The sequence below is a fragment of the Sus scrofa genome, chromosome 6, assembly GCF_000003025.6.
Source record: "Sus scrofa isolate TJ Tabasco breed Duroc chromosome 6, Sscrofa11.1, whole genome shotgun sequence".
Classification (NCBI taxonomy): Eukaryota; Metazoa; Chordata; class Mammalia; order Artiodactyla; family Suidae; genus Sus; species Sus scrofa.
In genome coordinates this window covers 149,683,092-149,703,614 of record NC_010448.4, presented here as the reverse complement: position 1 = coordinate 149,703,614, position 20,523 = coordinate 149,683,092, and the positions used below count along the sequence as shown (strand labels likewise).

General features: G+C 38.4%; 1 protein-coding gene across 4 annotated transcripts in view; it reads left to right on the top strand.

Moving 5' to 3' along the window:
* ATG4C (autophagy related 4C cysteine peptidase) overlaps positions 11,656–20,523 on the top strand; it is a 131,642-nt gene continuing 122,774 nt past the window's right edge. For 2 of the 4 annotated variants that reach the window (XR_002344396.1, XR_002344397.1), the window contains exon 1: positions 11,656–11,800. The gene's annotated coding sequence lies outside the window, so the exon portion shown is untranslated. 4 annotated transcript variants of the gene reach the window in all.

The following is a 20,523-nucleotide window of genomic DNA, read 5'->3' as shown; positions in this document are numbered from 1 at the left end:
ATCTTGGGTTAAATTCCAACTTAGTTTGGGCTAAGGGAGGAGACGTAAAATCTGAGAGACCAAATATTAAGTCTTTCAAGTCAATTTTTGTCCACACGTACTTTACCCAATGTTCTCTGGGAACTCATCCATGTCTATGCCTGTGCATTGTCTGTCATTTTGGCACTTTCTTATTCATTAATTCAACAAATATTTACTCACTCTCACCTTTACTTACCACTGCCATAGATGCTAGAGAAAGGATGAATAAAATATGATCCTATAATAAATTTACAGTGTAATTAGAAAGGCAGATATATAAACAACTAAATTATAATGTGACATTGTAATAAGTGCTGAGAGAAGAGAATAGTAGTAATTGCTTTCTTCAAATATGAGATGTTATTAATTAGAGAGCTTTCCTTTGCAGGTAACAGAAACCCAATTTCAAATAGCCTAAGCAGAAAATGGAATATATCGGCTTATGTAATTAGGAATTGCAGACATGGAGCTGAGCTGAGGACCGCAAATAATATTGTTGGGTCTTTTCGTATCTTTCCGGATTTATTTCTTGCTGATTGGGCCCCATCTTCTGAAGATGGACTCAAGTGGATTCTGTGGGATAACACCCAGATGCCAAGTTTAGGATGGAAGCACCAGTTTCCCCCAGCTTTGGGGGTGGGTGGGTGAGTGGGTGCTGGCTGCTGATGGCTTAAAGCTGAATCTCTTTCTCCCTCTCTGAGTGTTTCCCTTAGACAAAGAGGGGAACCTCATTAAGGGAGGGGGTTATGTCTCCTCCCTAGGAGAAGCTTGCATCCCAAATCTAATCAATGAGGGATAGGAGTTCCAGTCGTGGCGCAGTGGTTAATGAATCCGACTAGGAACCATGAGGTTGCGGGTTCGGTCCCTGCCCTTGCTCAGTGGGTTAACGATCCGGCGTTGCCGTGAGCTGTGGTGTAGGCTGCAGACACGGCTCGGATCCCGCGTTGCTGTGGCTCTGGCATAGGCCTGTGGCTACAGCTCCGATTCGACCCCTAGCCTGGGAACCTCCATATGCCGCGGGAGCAGCCCAAGAAATAGCAAAAAGACAAAAAAAAGAAAAAAAAATGAGGGATATCAAGGCCTGGCCTCTTCCCACCCCCCACCTCCCCCCCCGCCCCCCTTTTTCTTTTTTGGCTGCACCCATAGCATATGGAAGTTCCTGGGCCAGGAACTGAACCTGAGCTGCAGTTGCAACAAACACCACAGTTGCAGCAACACCAAATCCTTAACCCTTAGAACCACAGTGGGAACTCCCCAGCCTCTTTTCTTGATTGAAGACATAACTGAAGGGCCAGTTATCCCAGCTTTAGAGCTACCCATGGGATCAGCTGAGAAGTCTGAGGAATTGAGGTCTGACTTTTGGCAGATCTGTTCTATAAAGAAGAGGGTTGAGTTTATTTTTAAAATTCTGGATATAGAGGGAAAAAATGGAGAGAAGTGAAGAGGAGGAAACATGAAGTGAAATCAAAAGACTTTAAGAACAGATCAAGAACCTTGCCCAATGACTCCCCTCTAGGAGTCTGCAGCTCTTCATCAAGTGCTTGGGTACATGTGGGTTTTTTGTGATAGCAGTGAAGAGACTAGGGATATGATGGTACTGCAGAGCACAGATATTTTGAGGAGTTTAGGGATGTAATCTGAGGAAATAAGTTCTACAACTTTGCAGAAGCAGCAGGTAGGGTTATGAACGCTATAGGTTGTACGGTTTAACTAGTGAATATCTGGTTATCATAGCAACAGAGATCTGGGAGAATAGAGTAGAGCTTTGTTCTCCGAACATTCGAGGAACTAATTGTAAACCTAATAAATGCCAATAAATCACAATGTAATAAAATTAAGGTAAAATGCTATGGGAATAGAAAGGTCCTGAACAACTACTCGATATAGTAAAGAAAAGACATGTTTTTATAAGTTATTACTTAGCTATATATTGCAGAGAAAAACTAAAGGAAGAATTAGCCAAGTCTAAATTTATGATAAATGAGATATCAAGAAAAATTGAAAGTTCACTTTCCGTGAAAAATGTAAGCTATAAATTATGGTCATCTATCATGTCAGATGAAAATAATCAAAATTTTAGGCTCCAGTGAAAACATTTCCAAAATGGCTTTATGTTTTCTTACATACAAACATACCCCTGCCCCCAATTACCCACTGAAGGGGTGTCTCTACAAATGAATTTACAGCAGTGGATTGTAAGTCCTACTAGACAATAGACAAGTATATTAGATAATTCCTGGAGAGCCATTTCTACCCTGCTACTGGGGTTTTTTGATGGTGTGACTTGATGCATAAAAGCACGAATCTGAACTGAAAATAAAATAGCAAATTAAGAGAGCCATCTACTGGCAGCTCGTTGAAATCTGTTTAATTCATTAGGTTTCTATGCCAAGTATATTTCCATATGTAAAACTGTAATCAACTTTCTGAATAAATTAATCAAATCAACCTTGATGCTATACTTTGTATGAAGGAGGATATCTTTAATGTCATAGCTATAACTTGAAACACAGATACCAAAGTTGAGGAGTTATTCCTTGAAATTTAGCCAACTTGGCTATTACAGTAAGAATGATAACAGCATATATGATATTTAGCAAACATAATAATAGCAGAAAATATATGTCCAACACTGTTCCATGTGCTTTTTATACATTAATTCACCTGCTCTTCACAAGTACCTTATAAGGGAGGGCTATTTTTTCTAATCAAATTTATTTTTTATTAGGTTATAGTTGATTTTACTGCATTGAGTCAATTTCTGCTGTACAGCATAGTGACCCAGTCACACACATATATGGATACATACTTTTTTCCCCATATTATCTTCCATGATGGTCTATCACAAGAGATTGGATCTAGTTTCCTGTGCTATACAGTAGGACCTCATTGCTTATCCACTCTAAATGTAATGAATAAGCATTACATAGTTTGCATCAGGTAAGTGCTATTATTATCTTCATTTTGGAGATAAAGACACTGAATATAGAGACGTCAGATAACTTGGCCAAAATCAAGCAACTAAGAAGTGTCAGAACTTGGAGTGGACTTAATAATTTGGCTATAGAGTATACACTCTTAACCATAACAAGTTACAAACACCTATTGAGTTCGTACTACGTAATCAGCATTGTTGTGGCTTAGAGAGATCTAAGTCACTTTGAGAAAGTTACAATTAGTATGAAAAATGTAAATATAGATAAATTTTAGCATAAATAATGTGATGTTAGTTAAAATATATAAAGGGTTCATACAAGGAAGAGGCAATTAGCTCAACCTAATGGAGGAAAAATGAGATAAGATCTTAGATTTTTCATGCTATACTTTGTATGAAGGAGGACAGCAACAACCACATTCAAATATAATTATTTGTTTACTTTTAAAGATTATAAGCTCCCTAAAGTCAGGGACTATGTCTGCTTTGCTCAAATTTTTTTGCCCTCATATTGGGCATTAAATATTTGTTTAATGAATGAACGTAATTCAATATTGTTGAGAAAAAAATCCGAGGCACAGAGTGATGCAAGATCAGCCTGGAGGAGAGTGTGAAGGTCATTCCTGGAGGGCTTGATAATGCTGATTAAGGAGGTATTTTGTTGAACTGCTCTGTTGTCCCCACATGATTTCATGTTTTCCGTCATTTCAAAACTCACATGACTTTTGGACTTTCTCCAGAACTGTAGTGAAGTAACTCCAAATGCCTGCTTGGGTATCTACCAGGATATTCTGGAGGAACCTAAGACATTACGTATTAATATCTTCAATAGAATCTGTTTCTCCTCCATCACCAAATCCATTCCATGACCAACACTCTTTTTTTGTTGTTGAGATATAATTTATGAATTATTAAATCACCCCTTTGAAGTGTACAATCAGTATTTTTAGTATATTTATAAGATTATGCAACCATCACCACTTCCTAATTCCAGAATATTTTATCACTCCTGAAAGAAATCCCATATCCATCAGTAGTCATTTGCCATCCTTCCTCCCCCTCAGAATCTGGCAACCATTAATTCAGTTCTGTCTCTATGGCTTGCCTATTCTAGACTTTTCATAGAAATGAAAGTATACAATACATAGCCTTTTGTGTCTGGCTTCTTTAACATAGCATTTTTTTTTTTTTTTCGGTCTTTTTTTTAGGGCTGCACCCGTGGCATATGGAGGTTCTCAGGCTAGGGATCCAATTGGAGCTACATCTGCCAGCCCAAGCTACAGCAGATCCAAGCTCTGGCTATGACATACACCACGGCTCACGGGAATGTCAGATCCTTAACTCCCTGAGAGAGGCCAAGGATCAAACCCTCAACCTCCTGCTTCCTAGTTGGATTCACTTCCACGCACCACGATGGGAACTACAATAGCATAATGTTTTCAAGGTTCATCTGTGTTGTAGCATATATCAGTATTTCATTCTTTTTTTTTTAAATTATTTTATTTTTTTGGCTGCTCCTATGGCATATGGAGATTCCTGGGCCACAGATTGAACCCATGCCATAGCAGTGACCCAAGCCACAGCAGTGAAAATGCTGGATCTTCAATCTGCTGTGCCACCAGGGAACTCCAGTACTTCATTCTTTTTTTATGACTAAATACCATTTCACTATATGCATAGAACACATTTCTTTATGTATTCCCCAACTGACTGACATTTAAACTACTTCTCCTTTTTGGCTGGCATGAATTATACTGGTATAGATATTTCTATACAAGTTTTTGTGTAGCCATGTTATGTTCTCTTTCTCTTGGATATGTACCTAGGAGTGTATTGCTGGGTTTATATGCTAACTGTAAGGCGAGTGCAGAGAAAAAGAGAATGAGTCCAGTGGCTGGGCAAAGAAAAGCACATTTATTAAAGGGAAACGAGACAGTGACTGACCCTTGAGAAGAGCCCTCCCCCTGCTCTTCTGGCAGGCCCTTCTTGTACCCCACAAGTGGAAAATTGGATCCCCTGAAGGGGGGTTAGTTTATCTTTGGCCTGCAGCTGGACTCTGGTGGTCACGTAGTCTTGAGAAAGCTGGAGGTGTCCCACGGTAGCGTGGTCTCATAGTTTCAGGCTAGGAGGTGCCAGCGGCTAAAACAGAATGTCACTTGAGCCAGGTGGTCAGTCTCATGGGTCACTCTGACTTCATATTTTGTTTGCGAGGTCAGTACAAGGAGCCATTTTAACAGTGAGCTCCCATGTAGGCTCTAACAGTAATTCTATGTTCAACTTTTAGAGGAGATTCTTGTTTTCCAAAGCAAGTGCATCATTTTATACCCTCATCAGTAAAACATGAGAGTTTTGATTTTCCACATGCTTATCAACACTGATCAGATGTGTAGTCATGAGGGGGAGGCAGGAAGGGGAATTTTTTTTTTCTACTCATATTCCAGAATTAATTTATCCCTGGCTTTCTTCCTTCCTTTCTTTCCTTCCATCCTTCCTTCCTTCTTTCTTTTGTCTTTTATTTTTTGGTCTCTGTTTCACTCACTCAGCATTTCCGTACATTTTGAAGTGAGGGAGTTTGGGGGTTTTCTTATTCAAAATATTATTTCTATTACTTTTATAACTAGGAAAACATTAAGAATTCATATATACTTTGACCACCCAGTTGAGGAAAGATGTACAACAAATACTTTAGGCACCATATTTTGCAAAACAGAAAATAAGCGTTTAAGTTGTTAAGCATAATTATCCAAGGAATAGAAGGTAGATGGAGAGCTTGAGATTTAGATTTAGACAATTTTAGATGTGAATTCTACTTCTCTCCCTTATACTTGTTGGATCCGAGCAAATCAGTGAACTTCTCTCAGCTCACTTTCGTCAGCCCTAAAATTAGGACAATGAGGAGTTCCTGCTGTGGCTCAGCTGTAATGAACCCAACTAGTTATCCATGAGGATGCATGTTTAATCCCTGGCCTCACTCAGTGGGTGAAGGATCCATCATTGCCTCAAGCTGCAGCATAAGTCACAGATGCAGCTCCATCCCAAGTTGTGGTGGCTGTGGTGTAGGTCGGTAGCTGCAGCTCTGACTTGACCCCTAGCCTGAGAGCTCCCATATGCCGCATATGTGGCCCTAAAAGTCAAAATAAAATAAAATATCCTACTGTGATCCCCACCTCCTTGCATGTATGCCTTTATGTAATAATCTCCCCTTGAAAGATTATTACCTAGCAGATTATTTCTTTTTTTTTTTTTGGCAACATCCCTGGCATGCTGAAGTCCCCTTGAATCCAAGTCACAGCAGCAACGATGCTGGATTAATCACTGCGGATCTCCAGACAACACAGGTTTTTTAGGCACAGAAATCACTGAGACTTTTGGGATCACAACTTTGTTTTTTGTTTTTTTGTTTTTTTTTTTTGCTTGTTTGTTTTGTTTTGTTTTGTTTTTGCTTTTGCTTTTTATCTAGGGCCGCTCCCACGGCATGTGGAGGTTCCCAGGCTAGGGGTCAAATCGGAGCTGTAGCCACACCGACCTTTGCCACAGCAACGTAGGATCTGAGCCGCGTCTGCAACCTACACCACAGCTCACGGCAACGCCAGATCCTTTAACCCACTGAGCAAGGCCAGGGATCGAACCTGCAACTTCATGGTTCCTAGTCAGATTCGTTAACCACTGCGCCACGACGGGAACTCCCTAGCAGATTATTTCTAATAAGCAGAACACAACAAAAGTGATGAGATGTCACTTCCATGACTGAGTTTTAAAAATGTGACTTCCATCTTCTAGCGGACTCTGTCGCCTTCTCGGTCTCATTTGTTCATGAACACCAAGTCCAGAGATGAGTTCAGTTCTCCCCTCATTCTTAAATACTACATCTAAACCAGTATTCCTCTGCTTTTATGTTAAAATCCTGTTCCTTGAAACAGTTCATGATATTTACATATGTTTGTTTGTCTGCATACCTCCCTCATCTCTGCTACCTTTTGGTTTCTAGATTACTAACTCAGATCTCCATCCACTTGGCTCATAATCTTACCCATGCGCATGGTTTCAACTCTCATCTAAAGCTAATGAATCCCAAAGCTACATATCCAGTTCAAGTCTCCCTCTCAAGCTCCATATCCATCTGACAGCGCTTAAGCATTCCTAACTCAACAAGTAGAAAACTGAAAAAACAGAAACCTGGGAGTCTTCTTTAATTTCTTCCCTCTTTCATCCCTCCTCTTGGTTCTATTATCCTAATATCTCTGATCAGATTTTTGCTTCCCTTATTCCTATTTATTTCAGAGCTCCCATTTTTTTTTTAAACTTCAGTTATGAAAACAACCTCCTAGCTGGTCTTTCCAGACCAAGCCATTCTCCATAATAGTGCAACCAGCAGCGCAACATGCAATCTAAGTATGTCGTTCCCTAAATGGTTTCCTTTATAACCAGGTTAAAGTCCAAGATTCTTTTCATACTGTGTAAGTACCACTCCTCAGCTCTCATGTTCTGGCTATAATAAATTTCCAGGTTATCCTAAACTGGTTGAATCTCCCTCTTCTGCAGCTAGTTCTTTTTGTCATGTAAGTTATCTCAGGACTTCCTCCTTCAGGATCCTTCAATTTGAGAATAGCTGACTCTCCTTCTTCTCTTAATACTCTGTTCATACCTCCCTCATACCGTTTGTCACATGGTATTGTGAGACTCTAAGTTTTTTCTCTGAATTCTTTTCATATTTCCATGACTTAGCACAGTGTTGGGTATTAGCAAATGTTACCTGTGGATAGATTTTTTGTGCTGCATTTCAAGGCTAAGGTTTACCTTGTAATACTTGCTGAAGTGTGGTTATGAAAGGAAAAGGAATAGGGAATAATATTGCATTGAGAAGAGAAACTGAGTCCACTGAAGTTGCTTTCAAAATGATGGGGATTCAGTCCGTGTGTGTAGGCTGAGGCAAATGGGGCAGTGGAGAGAGAGTGAGCTTGAAGATGTAGGAGAGGAACTGGAAATAAGGCCATTTGGAAAGGAGAAAATGTTTCCAATAAGTTTTCCTTAACATATTTTTTTTAAGCCTTTAGAGGACTGCAAGATATTCATCTCATCAAGGCTAAGTTCAGTTTATTTCAAAATAATATTCTTAATCAAACGTATTTACTTATTAAACAGAATCTTCTTTCACTGGGTCCTGGTGGGAGATGGATCAGGAGTATAACTGGTAGAAGTTAAGGACTGCAAGTTTACTAGCACAAGTCTGGAGCTATATCACAATCAGTGCTACTAGAATGGCTGGTATGTTTTCACAGTATACTCCTGGGATACAATGAATTTCAGAAAGGGCTTGACACTTAAGATGAATTTTTAAAAATATGTATACACACTAGGCAGTGAATTGCTATTTTTTTAAAATGATTTTAATGTAGTTCTATTGGTCAAATATCCTGGTTTTAATAGCTATTTCATTATGTAATCTGATTTATTAATTAAAAAATAAAGCACAGGTGTTGGAAATAGCTTATGTATGAGAAGGGAGTTTTAGGGCCTCACTCATCACTGTAAACTCCCACAAATGATTATGGAGAGGTAGTTACTCTGTACAAAGTACTGTGCTTAGAACTGAGAGGGACACAGATATTTAAGATGCATTTCCTGGAGTTCCCGTCATGGCGCAGTGGTTAACGAATCCGACTAGGAACCATGAGGTTGCGGGTTCGGTCCCTGCCCTTGCTCAGTGGGTTAACGATCCGGCGTTGCCGTGAGCTGTGGTGTAGGCTGCAGACGCGGCTCGGATCCCGCGTTGCTGTGGCTCTGGCGTAGGCCGGTGGCTACAGCTCTGATTCAACCCCTAGCCTGGGAACCTCCATATGCCACGGGAGCGGCCCAAGAAATAGCAACAACAACAACAACAAAAAGACAAAAAAAAAAAAAAAAAAGATGCATTTCTTGCCTTTTAGAAAATATGTTAGCTATTAAAGAATGCCAGTTAACCAAATGCACAAGTGATTATGAAAAGTTGATGTTACACACATTTTACTTTCTGTTTTCCATTCTGATAAGACTCTCTTATCCTCTCGCTTCGCTTTAATTTTTTTCTTTTCTTTTCTTTTGTCTTAATTATCAAAACTATCTGTGCTTTGGAAACAGACTCGAGTTCCTAGGCAGAGTGCTTTGCCTTTAGCAGAACTTATCTTGTATTTATTGAACCGAAATGAATATCTTGCCCAATTTGGACTCTTGTGTGGTTGGCAATTGGCTGAGTTGGAAAGTATAGGACAAATTCAGAGGAGAGAATATTGCTGAGCACTGCAGCTGTAGGAATATCTTTTAAAAACCTGAAAATCTGTTACATAAATTACATACTCTTCAGAGTCTGTCCCACATTCATTTACACAATTGGTTACTGAAAACTGCTTTAGAAATATATGTATCAAATATTTAGCATATTTTAAAGCTTCCTTAATAACATCTCTAATAAGTGGATGCGATTATGTGTTTATTTACTTCAAACACCAATGAATAGCAGATAACCTAATTATAGTTTATTATTACCACTGAATAATTCCACTGAAAATGTTTTCTCTCGCAGAGTCATATTGGTTTGGAGCCTGAGTAAGGAAAGCCGCAGACTGCTTTCCATGATCATAGATTTTAAATATTTACTTGCTAGTGCTGCATAATTTAGCACACTGGAGTTGGAAAGCAGTTTGTAGCTGATGCCTTGCCAAGGTTACAGAATATAATTTCCCTCTGTGACTTCTACCTGAAGTTGTAAAAATGGAAAGTATTTTACGGTTTTTTTTTTTAACCAATTAAATTTTGTTTTGCTGCAAATCCGTAGAAAACCAATGTTTGTGGTATACACACAATTTTATTTTACATAATTACCATGTAGGTTAAAGAATGGAGCATTGTTTCTCATGGCCTGTTACTGTATAGTATTAAATATAAAAACATTCATTCTTATAATCCAAATCTTTAAGAAAGTAACAAAAAAGTATTCAGACAGCTTGTTAAATGCGTATTATTTGTCCTAAGAAATCACAACGAGTTCTGTATTTTAAAATGTGGAACCACTGGCTATTTCATCAAGCAGATTTACTTTGTGAGCTCACTTTAAGAAATGTTACATTTGGAGTTCCCGTCGTGGCGCAGTGGTCAACGAATCCGACTAGGAACCCATGAGGTTGCGGGTTCGGTCCCTGCCCTTGCTCAGTGGGTTAACGATCCGGCGTTGCCGTGAGCTGTGGTGTAGGTTGCAGACGCGGCTCGGATCCCTCGTTACTGTGGCTCTGGCGTAGGCTGGAGGCTACAGCTCCGATTGGACCCCTAGCCTGGGAACTTCCATATGCCGCGGGAGCGGCTCTAGAAATGGCAAAAGACAAAAAAAAAAAAAAAAAAAAAAAAAAAAGAAAAGAAATGTTACATTTGCTACAGCTTTGTGTAATTGGTTATTTGGTTGCCCTATCATATAACAAAAATAAATAGTTGTGGTTACCTGTTTTTGTCAGACTAATAATAGAAATTATTAATAGAAAATAATATTCAAACCATTAAACACATAAAAAATTCAGAACCTTTTCAAATCTAGTTTTTTTTTTTTTTTTTTTTTTTTTTTTTTTTTTTTGTCTTTTTGCATTTTCTAGGGCCACTCCCGCGGCCTATGGAGATTCCCAGGCTAGGGGTCCAATCAGAGCTGTAGCCGCCAGCCTACGCCAGAGCTACAGCTATGCAGGATCTGAGCCGCATCTATGACCTACACTACATACAGCTCACGGCAACGCCGGCTCCCTAACCCACTGAGCAAGGCCAAGGACCGAACCCACAACCTCATCTTCCTAGTCGGATTCGTTAACCACTGAGCCAGGACAGGAACTCCTCAAATCTAATTTTGAACTTTTCAACTTTGCATTCTGAAAGATTTTCTTTCCCACATGGTTCCATAGTCCAGTAGTGCAGAATGTTAATTTTTTGCTTCCAGTTTTTATTATAATTTCCTATGCAATTCAGAAGCATGTCTAGCAGCCTTGTTCCAGTACAATCCGGTGGTACTGCAAAGACAAAACAGGATCAAACTTTGCAATAATTTGTATTTCTCTCAAAACCGCTTATGAGGAAGGATGGAAATTTCCATTTCGTAAGAAGCCTTTGCAGACTGTCCTGGGTTTCAATTCTAGAAAATAATCTGAATGTGGAAAATAAGTATACATATTCCTTAATGTTTTACAAGAATTTACCTACAGTTCCAACTGTAGCTTGGTTTATGAGTAACTTCACAAAAGGATAAGACGGAATACCGTTTTTTTTTTTTTTTTAATCAAAGTGGGGCTTGGTAGAAAAGAGTACATTAGTCCAACGGATTTAACAAATTCTCCGCAATCGCACTTTGAGTTTTCGGGTGTCAGGGGCGGAGTGAGGAATAAGAGGCGCAGGGCATGCTGGATCTTGTAGTCCCGCGCGGGAGGGGCGTGGTATTGCATGGCCTGCTGGGAGTTGAAGTCCAGTTCAATAGGAACTCATGGTGGGCATAACGCAGTTTGTCTATCACGGGCACCGCTTAGAGACGGATACTTTGGTTCTGTCCTTGCTATATTGGTGATTTATGGTCTGACGTAGTGAACGGGGCGAAAAAGGATGGACAAAGTAAACGAACCAGGGGCCTGGTGACGCCTGCTATTGCTGTCGCCAGTCTGTAAGCTTGAGTGCCCCGGAAGTGGCTGTCCTGCTGGGTTTGAAGGAGGGGGTGGGGCGTTCCTCTTACTACGGTGGCCGGGAAGCTCGAGGTGCCTGTGGCTGCGGCGCAGAGGTTGGAGTGTCTGCGTTTTTGCTGGCAGCTCTTCTGGCGGCTGCTGCTAGAGCTGGAACATTTCCCGGGTTGGTGGCTCCTACACATTGTTTACACTTCTCCAGTTCTGTTTTCGGTGAGGGGTCGACTTGAGGCTAGCGGAGTCAGGAGAAGGTTGGGGCTTAGTGTCTCTGGTCCCCGAATGACCAGGTTTCTTGGGGGGCCTTGCACTCACTGGAGACCCTGTGGCAGACCGTGTAGGCTTTCAGAATTTGGCGCCTCCCTCATCTGCTCCTGTCTAGTGTCATTTGTTTTCTGACTCCTCACTCTTCCTGAGATCCAGAACTGACAAACCTTAAGCCTTCCTGTGGGCAGCTGTTGCCCTCTCTTTGGAAGCTTTTCTTTCTTGTTTCAGGCACGATCTCTTGTCTCCTAAGCTCATCCATTTAACTTCTTCCCTATTTCTCTCCATCTAAAAGAAAAGAAAGAAAACAAATTAGACGCTCAAGATCTCAGTGTTCTCATTCCTAACTCCTTTATCCCTTTTTTGGCCCTTCTTACTAATTCATACTCTGATAACACTTGCCTGAATATCTAAATGCTTTTCCATCCAGACCTTAACGTTCAGTCACTTTATTTGGTTTTTAGCCTGAGCGCTTCCACCTCTATCTACATGTAAGGGCTTTTTAGGTTGGAGGTTCATCTGCGTTCTTAGGATAACTGATGAATGGGAGAGTGATCGCCAATGATTAGCTAAGCGTGACTCTACTTACTGAGTTTATATTTCTTAAGATTTCTTTGGCTTACATTTTCGTTTTGTATTGATTATTTTCTCGCAGGGGGTTCGCTGCTACCCTGCGTTAGTGGAGAATACCTCCTCCTACAGCTCTTCGTATCTTAACTGAGATTTTTTTTTTCTTTTTTCCTACTTCAGGCATATGTCCCCAGTGGAGGTTTGTGCAATGATTTTTGTATCAGTTAATAGATAGACACAAGGGAATGCCTTTCCTCCCTTGTTTATGATTTGTAATTAGTGAGTCATTGAAATTACCCAAAGGGATTGAAAAAGCTTTGGAAGGTAAAGTCTATGTATATACCAATTTGCAAAATAATAAAGTGTCTTCCCTGAACGAGGAAGAGTTTCTAATTAGTCCAGTAATCTGATGCTATATTGAATTAATTATCAATTCTTTCACTGTAAAATTTTGGGAACTGTTTAATGTTAAAAAATAACCAATAGAAGGAATTTTATAGTTTAGTAAAAATAGTTTAAAAAACCACTTAACTGATGTTCTTTTTTTCTGTAAAATAGAATACAGGTATATCAAAAAGTTTATTTTTTGTGACTATTGATGAGCTATTTCTATATATTTGATAGATCTGGTAAAACAGCATGGTACACTATTCAGTAATGTGTAGACAGACATTTTTGTACTTCCTGCCTTTCTGGGGACCATGTAACTTAAATAACTTTGAAGCTTTCTTCTATTCTAAGTGTTGCACTGTAGAAATTCTAATAGTAAAATTATTCTTTAGAAGTCAAATATAATCCCTATGTGTCAGTATAATACAAATATTAATACTCATACCCGTCTAATTGGGGTTATCCTAATGAGTCAGAAATGGTTCCAGCCATGCTTAAGATTGGGGCTAAATGTATAATATTTCAGAATTAATTCACTCATGAGGTTCCTTACTGGATAAATGATAAGACTAGATATTACTCAAACTTTTCATATTTTTCCTGAAATTTTATTCATTTAGAAGGCATATATTCAGTGCTTCTTACTATTTCACTACTGTCACAATGTCATCAAAATATTTATTGAGAGCATCCTCTTGTCCTCAGCTCGGTACCAGGTGTGTTTTGTTTTTGATTTTGTTTTTGCCTCCTGCCTGACATGTCGAAGTTCCTGGGCCAGGGAATGAACCTACACTGCAGTTGCCGCCTATGCTACAGCTGCAGCAATGCTGGATCCTTAACCAGCTGTGCCACAAGGGAACTTCCTGTGACAGATCTTTAGAGCATTATTGCATTATATCATTATAAAACTTAGTGAGCTATTGAATATTATTTATATTTAGCAGGTGAAGAAACCGAAACTCAAAGAATTCAAGTCATTTAGTCCACTTCCTTTTGACTCTTACCACTTATTGCAGCTGCAAAGATTTGTTCTCTGCCTGGAATATATAGAGAACATTAATTCAATAAATATTTGCTAAGCAGCTATTATGTACCAGATACTCTTCTAGTTGCTGGGAATATAACAGTGTACAAAAGAGATTAAAGTTCCTGCTCTTAGAGAGCTTACACTCTCTCAGAATATGACACATAGATCTTGCCTTCAAGAAGCATCAAGTAGGGAGTTCCCGTCGTGGTGCAGCGGAAACGAATCCGACTAGGAACCATGAGGTTGCGGGTTCAACCCCTGGCCTTGCTCAGTGCGTTAAGGATCTGGCGTGGCTGTGGCTGTGGCGTAGGCCAGTGGCTTCAGCTCCTATTGGACCCCTAGCCTGGAAACCTCCATATGCTGTGGGTGTGGCCCTAGAAAGACAAAAAAAAGATTAAAAAAAAAAAAAAGAAGCAGAAAGTGTATAGATATACCAATATCTATACACTTTATGTGTTTTAGAAAGGTATTATAGACTTTATGTGTTTTAGAAAGTTAAGGTTGAAAAGAGAGATTTAACGAGGGAAGATTTCATGAAGATGATGAGATTTGATCTAGAACTAAAGTAGTGAGTGGGAATTTCATAGGTAGAAATTGGGAGGAAAGTAATTCCATTTTGAGGCATCAAATGAGAAAATTATAAATTGTAGGAGAGAGATTAGTGAGAGTAACAGGTAATTGGATTGCTTTGTATCTTCAGCTTTTTGCATAGGTGCACAGTGTTGGTTGGATTCGAAACAAAGTTTAAATGAATGAGGCTTTGGCAAGAGCTCAGACACTGAACAGTGAGGAATTAGATCTGGCGTTATTATTGTGGGGTTTAAAGAAAGGGATGAATTTGATTGCAGGTGGTGAAGGAATTAATAGGCACTGTTAATTATTGAATATTGTGTGGTGGCCAAAGGAGAAGGGAAGCCAGAGTAGTAGGTTTGAACTGAGTTGACCAGGTATGTTGCAGATTTACCTATTTCATCAAATTATGAGGGTTTTTAAAATTTTATTCCAAGATGCACCATTATTTTATGAACTGGTAAACAAATATTGCCAACTGAATATACAAATATTGTCAACTGTAAGATGTATTCAGTTTCAGAGTTAAAAATGTAAAAATGTGTGATCTAGAAGTGATGAAATGAGAACCTCCTTATGATGGTTGGTGAATCTTATAACTGCTGATTTTTTTTTAGACTACTGATAAATAAGTTTGTAATCTTTGACATGCATTCAGTCATGTAGCATTTATTTATTTACTAGGCACTCTTCTAGGACACATTGATATTGTGGTGAATAAATACTGTCTCTGCCCTCATAGAACTTATGAGGGGAGGCAGGCATAAATCAAATACTCCAACAAAGAAACTGCAAGTTACAACTATTGTAAGTTCTGTGGAAAAGGACTTGATGCTATATAGAAGAAAAACTTTACAAAGGAGTTAAGAGTGTGGCTAGGGAGAGGCTAGATGAGAGATGATAACATCTTGGACAAGGTGGTGTTGAGGGTGATAAAAGTGGACAGATTTTTGCATTTTAGGGCCACACCTGTGGCATATGGAAGTTCCCAGGCTAGGGGTCAAATCGGAGTTACAGCTGCCAGCCTATGCCAGGCTATGGCAACAGAGGATCTGAGCCATGTCTGCGACCTATACCCCAGCTCACGACAACACTGGATCCTTAACCCACTGAGAGAGACCAGGGGTCGAACCCACGTCCTTATGGTTGCTACTTGAGTTCATTACAGCTGAGCCAGAACGTGAACTCCAAAAGTGGATGGATTTTTAGAGATGTTTAGGAGGTGGAGCTGGGTGATGAGTTGGGTGTGAGGAATGAAGGAAAGAAGGGGGCCCTGGCTACTGCTAGCTTTTTGGCTTATGTAACTGGATGAATTGCGATACAGGGAACATTGTAAGATGACCAGGTTTGGGGGTACATGCTTTGTTTTTTGATATTTTTTATGGTGGCATTAGTGTTCAAGATTAATGTCTTAATTATTCTTTTTTTCCTTTTATGTCATCATTTCTGTTAAGTATATTTGAAGAGTGGTGTATCTGAAATAAGTTTTTTAAGTGTTTTTTTGAGCGGGCAGGGATAAAGTTCTAGATGAAGGCATTTGGATAAATGACACCTTCAACTGTGTATAAGAATAGGTAACTGAGTAATACAACTATGTATCATCTTTGTTTTCACTTGGGATTTGGCTGTAAATTGGGCATCTGGATAAATTCTAGCTTCATTCAGTTGATGTATGTAAATATAAATGCGTATTTGGGAAAAAAGACATGATTTGATTTTTCCTGGAATGATTCCTTTGTGTAATTTTTGATAGCTATTGAATCAGTACAGTCAGTTTATTTAAAGTTTGCGTTTCATACTAAAGCAGTAGAATGTACAAGAGCAAAAAGTTTGGGCTTGGAGTCAGATTGCCTGATTTCAGGGTGTGTTTTGCTACGCATTAACAGTATGATCTTGCAGAAGTTGTTTAGTCTTCCCAAACCTTTCTTATTTTTTTAATCCATAAATTGAGGATAATAATATTACAACTCCCTTATAGAGTTGTGAGGATTTAAGTGAGATGGTATGTGTACATAGGTTAACAAAATTCCTGGTACAGAGTTTGTTTATTATTATTATTATTATTATTATTATTATAGTGAGGTGGTTTCTAAAATCAGTGCACATATGATAGTTTTGGAATTGCCATACTGATACTCCCTCCTATAACAGATTTATTAAGTAAAGATTTCTTTGCCACTTTATGTCCTTAGAATATATTTCACTAAAGATACATAGTCAAAGTAGGTGTTCAGAGTTATTTGAATTATTTTTTCTGTGGTTATGTTATCAATTTAAAATATCATTAAGTTCCTACTAAACTCCTTTTTAATAGACTCTTTTTGTAAAATCAGTTATCTATAAAACTACTAAAGTAGACATAGCAATTTAAAACTTTATCATAATATATAGTAATAGGAAACTCTAGAACAGTTATATCAGATAATATGCAGTTTTTATTTTATAAGGCTTTAAACTTGTAGTTCTATTTTCAAATTGTTGTAATTTTTTATTATTGAAAATTAGAAGTGATGAGAAAAATGACATCAAACAATTCCATTTGTAAGCCAAAACAATTGTATCTGTCAACATTTTAAACAATGGTCTTTTGACTAATGATACAATTCAAGCATTAATCTTTAACAATAGACATAATTGTTCAGGGTAGTTTAACTCATTCCTAACAAAACATGGCTAGTGTTTTCCTGTATTTATACTCAGAAAGATTTATGTTATTTAAAAAATTTTTTTAATTTTTTGCACTTTAGGGCCGCACTTGTGGCATATGGAAGTTCCCAGGCTAGGGGTCGAATCAGAGCTGCAGTTGCCTGCCTGCACCACAGCTCACGGCAATGACAGATCCTTAACCCACTAAGCGAGGCCTGGGATTGAACCCACATGCTCATGGATACTAGTTGGGTTTGTTACTGCTGTGCCATCACAGAAACTCCAGATTTATGTTATTTGTTTGTTCTTGTTCTTGGTATTTGAAGAATGCCTGTTATGACCTGTGATCTTTTTCATGTGTGAATATTCTCATTGGAAAGGGAAGAATATTTCTCTTAATAAATATAGCACTTTATATTTCTATTGTGAGGCATGAGTACAATCAGTCCTGAGTTCTGGTTGGTTATAATCATCCTGCTGATTAGAATGCAAGTTTAATGGGGACAGGACCTGGGTTTCACGGCTTATTCTATTTCCCATCGTGCCTTACAGAAGTAACCACTCCAACACTTGTTGAATGAGTAAACGTGACACTTTGTGTTTAACTGATATATCATTACTAATCCAATAATATCAATACACCTTTTTCTTGACAGACGTATCTAGTGGAATGGGATGTGGAAAAGATCTCATTTGTACGTACTTGTTACAAACCTCAAAATCACTGAGTCTCAAACTGAATTCCCTATCTTCCCTAGCCTTTTCTTTTTGGGTTCCCCTTTTCTGTTAATGGTATCATTATCCACTTAGACATCAGATCTCAAATCGCAGTCACTTTAATCTCTCTCCTTCATGTAGGCATATAAACCTTCATGTATTTATAAAATGTTGCTAGTTCTGTCATCTCAGCTTATTCCTTACCTCTTTATTCCTTACCCCCTTACCAGCATCCTGATTGAGGTGCTCATTACTACTCATATAACAATCTTCTGACTGAAGAAATAAGAATATTTAATATGGACAAGAGATGATGGGGTGGGGTGAGGAGCAGTAGGTATATCTTTAAGTATCTGATGGGCTCTGAAATGGAAGAGGGATTGATTTCAGGGAACATAGCAAGGACCAGTTAATGAAAATTATAAAGATACAGACTTGTGGTTCTGTAAGTCTTTCAGCAAGTTTAGATATTTAAAATTAGCTGACATCAGAGTTCTCTTGTGGCACAGTGGGTCAAGGAGTCAGCACTGTCGCTGCAGCAGCTGAGGTCCCTGTTGTGGCTTGGATATGATCCCTGGCCCAGGAACTTCCATATGCTGTGGGTATGGCAAAAAAAAAAAAGCTGATATTGTCTAGTTATATGGATACTTTAGAACAGTTATGTAATTAGAGAAAAAATAGTTTAAAAATATTATCAGCTCACTACAAAGCTTGTTCAGCACTGAGCACTTCCTGTTCTGGAAGTGTTCTTTCAGATGCTGGGTGAATGCACGTGGCAAGGATGTTGTGAAGGAAATCTTGCTGCTGTATGTGTAGATGAATCTGATAAACAATTAGTGAGTCTGAACCAGAGAGCAGATCAGATTCCTAGGGATTGGAGTGATTTTTGGTTTTGTTTGTAAATGTACACATTTTCTTTCGTTGCCCCTCCCCACCCAGAGATTGCAGGTTAGGAGAGATTACTGGTAGATTGGCATGTATTGTGTAAGAAAATGGTCAAAAAATATGAATATTACTTTTTACGAGTTACTTGATGCTTTTAAGTTCCCTTAAAATCCTAAGATTCTGACATCCTTCACTTCTTGGAGAGGTTTAAGTTTATTTTGTTGATTAAATGATTTGACCCAGTATGTTATTTCTTATATGTAGACTGTGTATTTAATAGCTTGCAAATTTGCTCTTTAAAATATGGAGGCTGCAAACATTCATAGTTTTATGGGACTCATCAGAGGTTACTAAGGTACTAACATAATTAAAATTTATTTATCAATCATCAGAGGTTACTAAGGTACTAACATAATTAAAATTTATTTATCAAACCGTAGCCAGTATTATGTTTTTCTTAGTGATAAGATCATGGAATGCTTAAGACAGTCCAGATAACATTAGTTCTTACCAGAGTCTTCAACCATTTGGTTGGTTATAGTGACGACTTTACGGTCTGAACATACAATCGTGCTGCACAGGTGGAGATTTTTGCTGATAGGAACTTAATACAAGTTGTATATGAGGGGAAATGAATGTCTGTTTAGTACTTTTCCATATGTTTCATTTTAGATTTAAGAGAAGAACACCTAAGTAGTACATTTTATCTATATCATCATTATAAAGTAGCTGTGCATTGATTTACTATCTTTAACTGGAGGATGCAACCCTGATAAGTTCTAAGAATGTTTATATGATGTATCCTAGAGGCAAAACTGCTAAATTAAGCTAGTTTCTGGATATGCATGTCCTGCTCTTAATTACGTTGCTTGTTCCTTTTCTCAGTCTTTTTATCTTTATCTCTTATTGCCATCTATGTTGCCTAGCCCTTAGCTGTGAAAGAGGACAATCCAAATAAACATTACCAGTGTGCTCCCTTTCTTTATATTTGTCATTTTAAAATATTAAGCATGCTGAGTTTATAAACTGAACAGTTTTAGACTAGAAATTCAGTGCGCAAGAGTAGAAGATTGGCAAGTCTAGGAAAAGAAAGGGAATAGAAATGGATACAATAGTTGATGTTTCTGTAAGCAGAGAACTGAGATGGAGAGAAGAAACTAGAGAGCAGAGATGACAGACCAGCATATGAGAGACATTCAAGGTCAGACAAGGGATTAATATTTGTTACTAAAAATGCAAGCAGGTAGAAAAGGTTACAGTAGGTGAAAAACTTCCTCACAGTTCATTTTATTGGATGGTATAGCTAAAAGCACATCAAAAATTCTAAATCAATATCTATATTTCTTTTGCTGCAGAATACCATTTGGGGAAGATGCCCAAGCATACGCAAATCCTGGGAGTCTGCAGTGTGTTTATCGGTTGTCCTATGTGACTGAGATATATTCTGTAGAATCAGTTCCTAAAGTTCTGTCAGGAGTTTTTACTTGGCTTTAAATCCTCAGTGGATAAAAATTCTATTTATTGCCATATGGGAGAGGCTGATTACCTTCATCTGCCCTTCAAGGACATTGATTTGAGTACCCTTTACATTTATTATTTTATAATTTATTGGCTGTCTAAATGCCTGGTTATAGTTAGAAAAGTGACTCTCTAAAAATGACATTTGGGTCTCAATCGATGATTTTCATATCAGATGTAACTCTGTCTTCCAAAGAGCTTTGCTTAGTCTTTATACTACTTTTCAAATCATTAACAATAAAGTTTAGGAATAAACCTCATCTGGTAGCTTTATCTATATTTACTGAGATAAAGAGTTTTCTCCC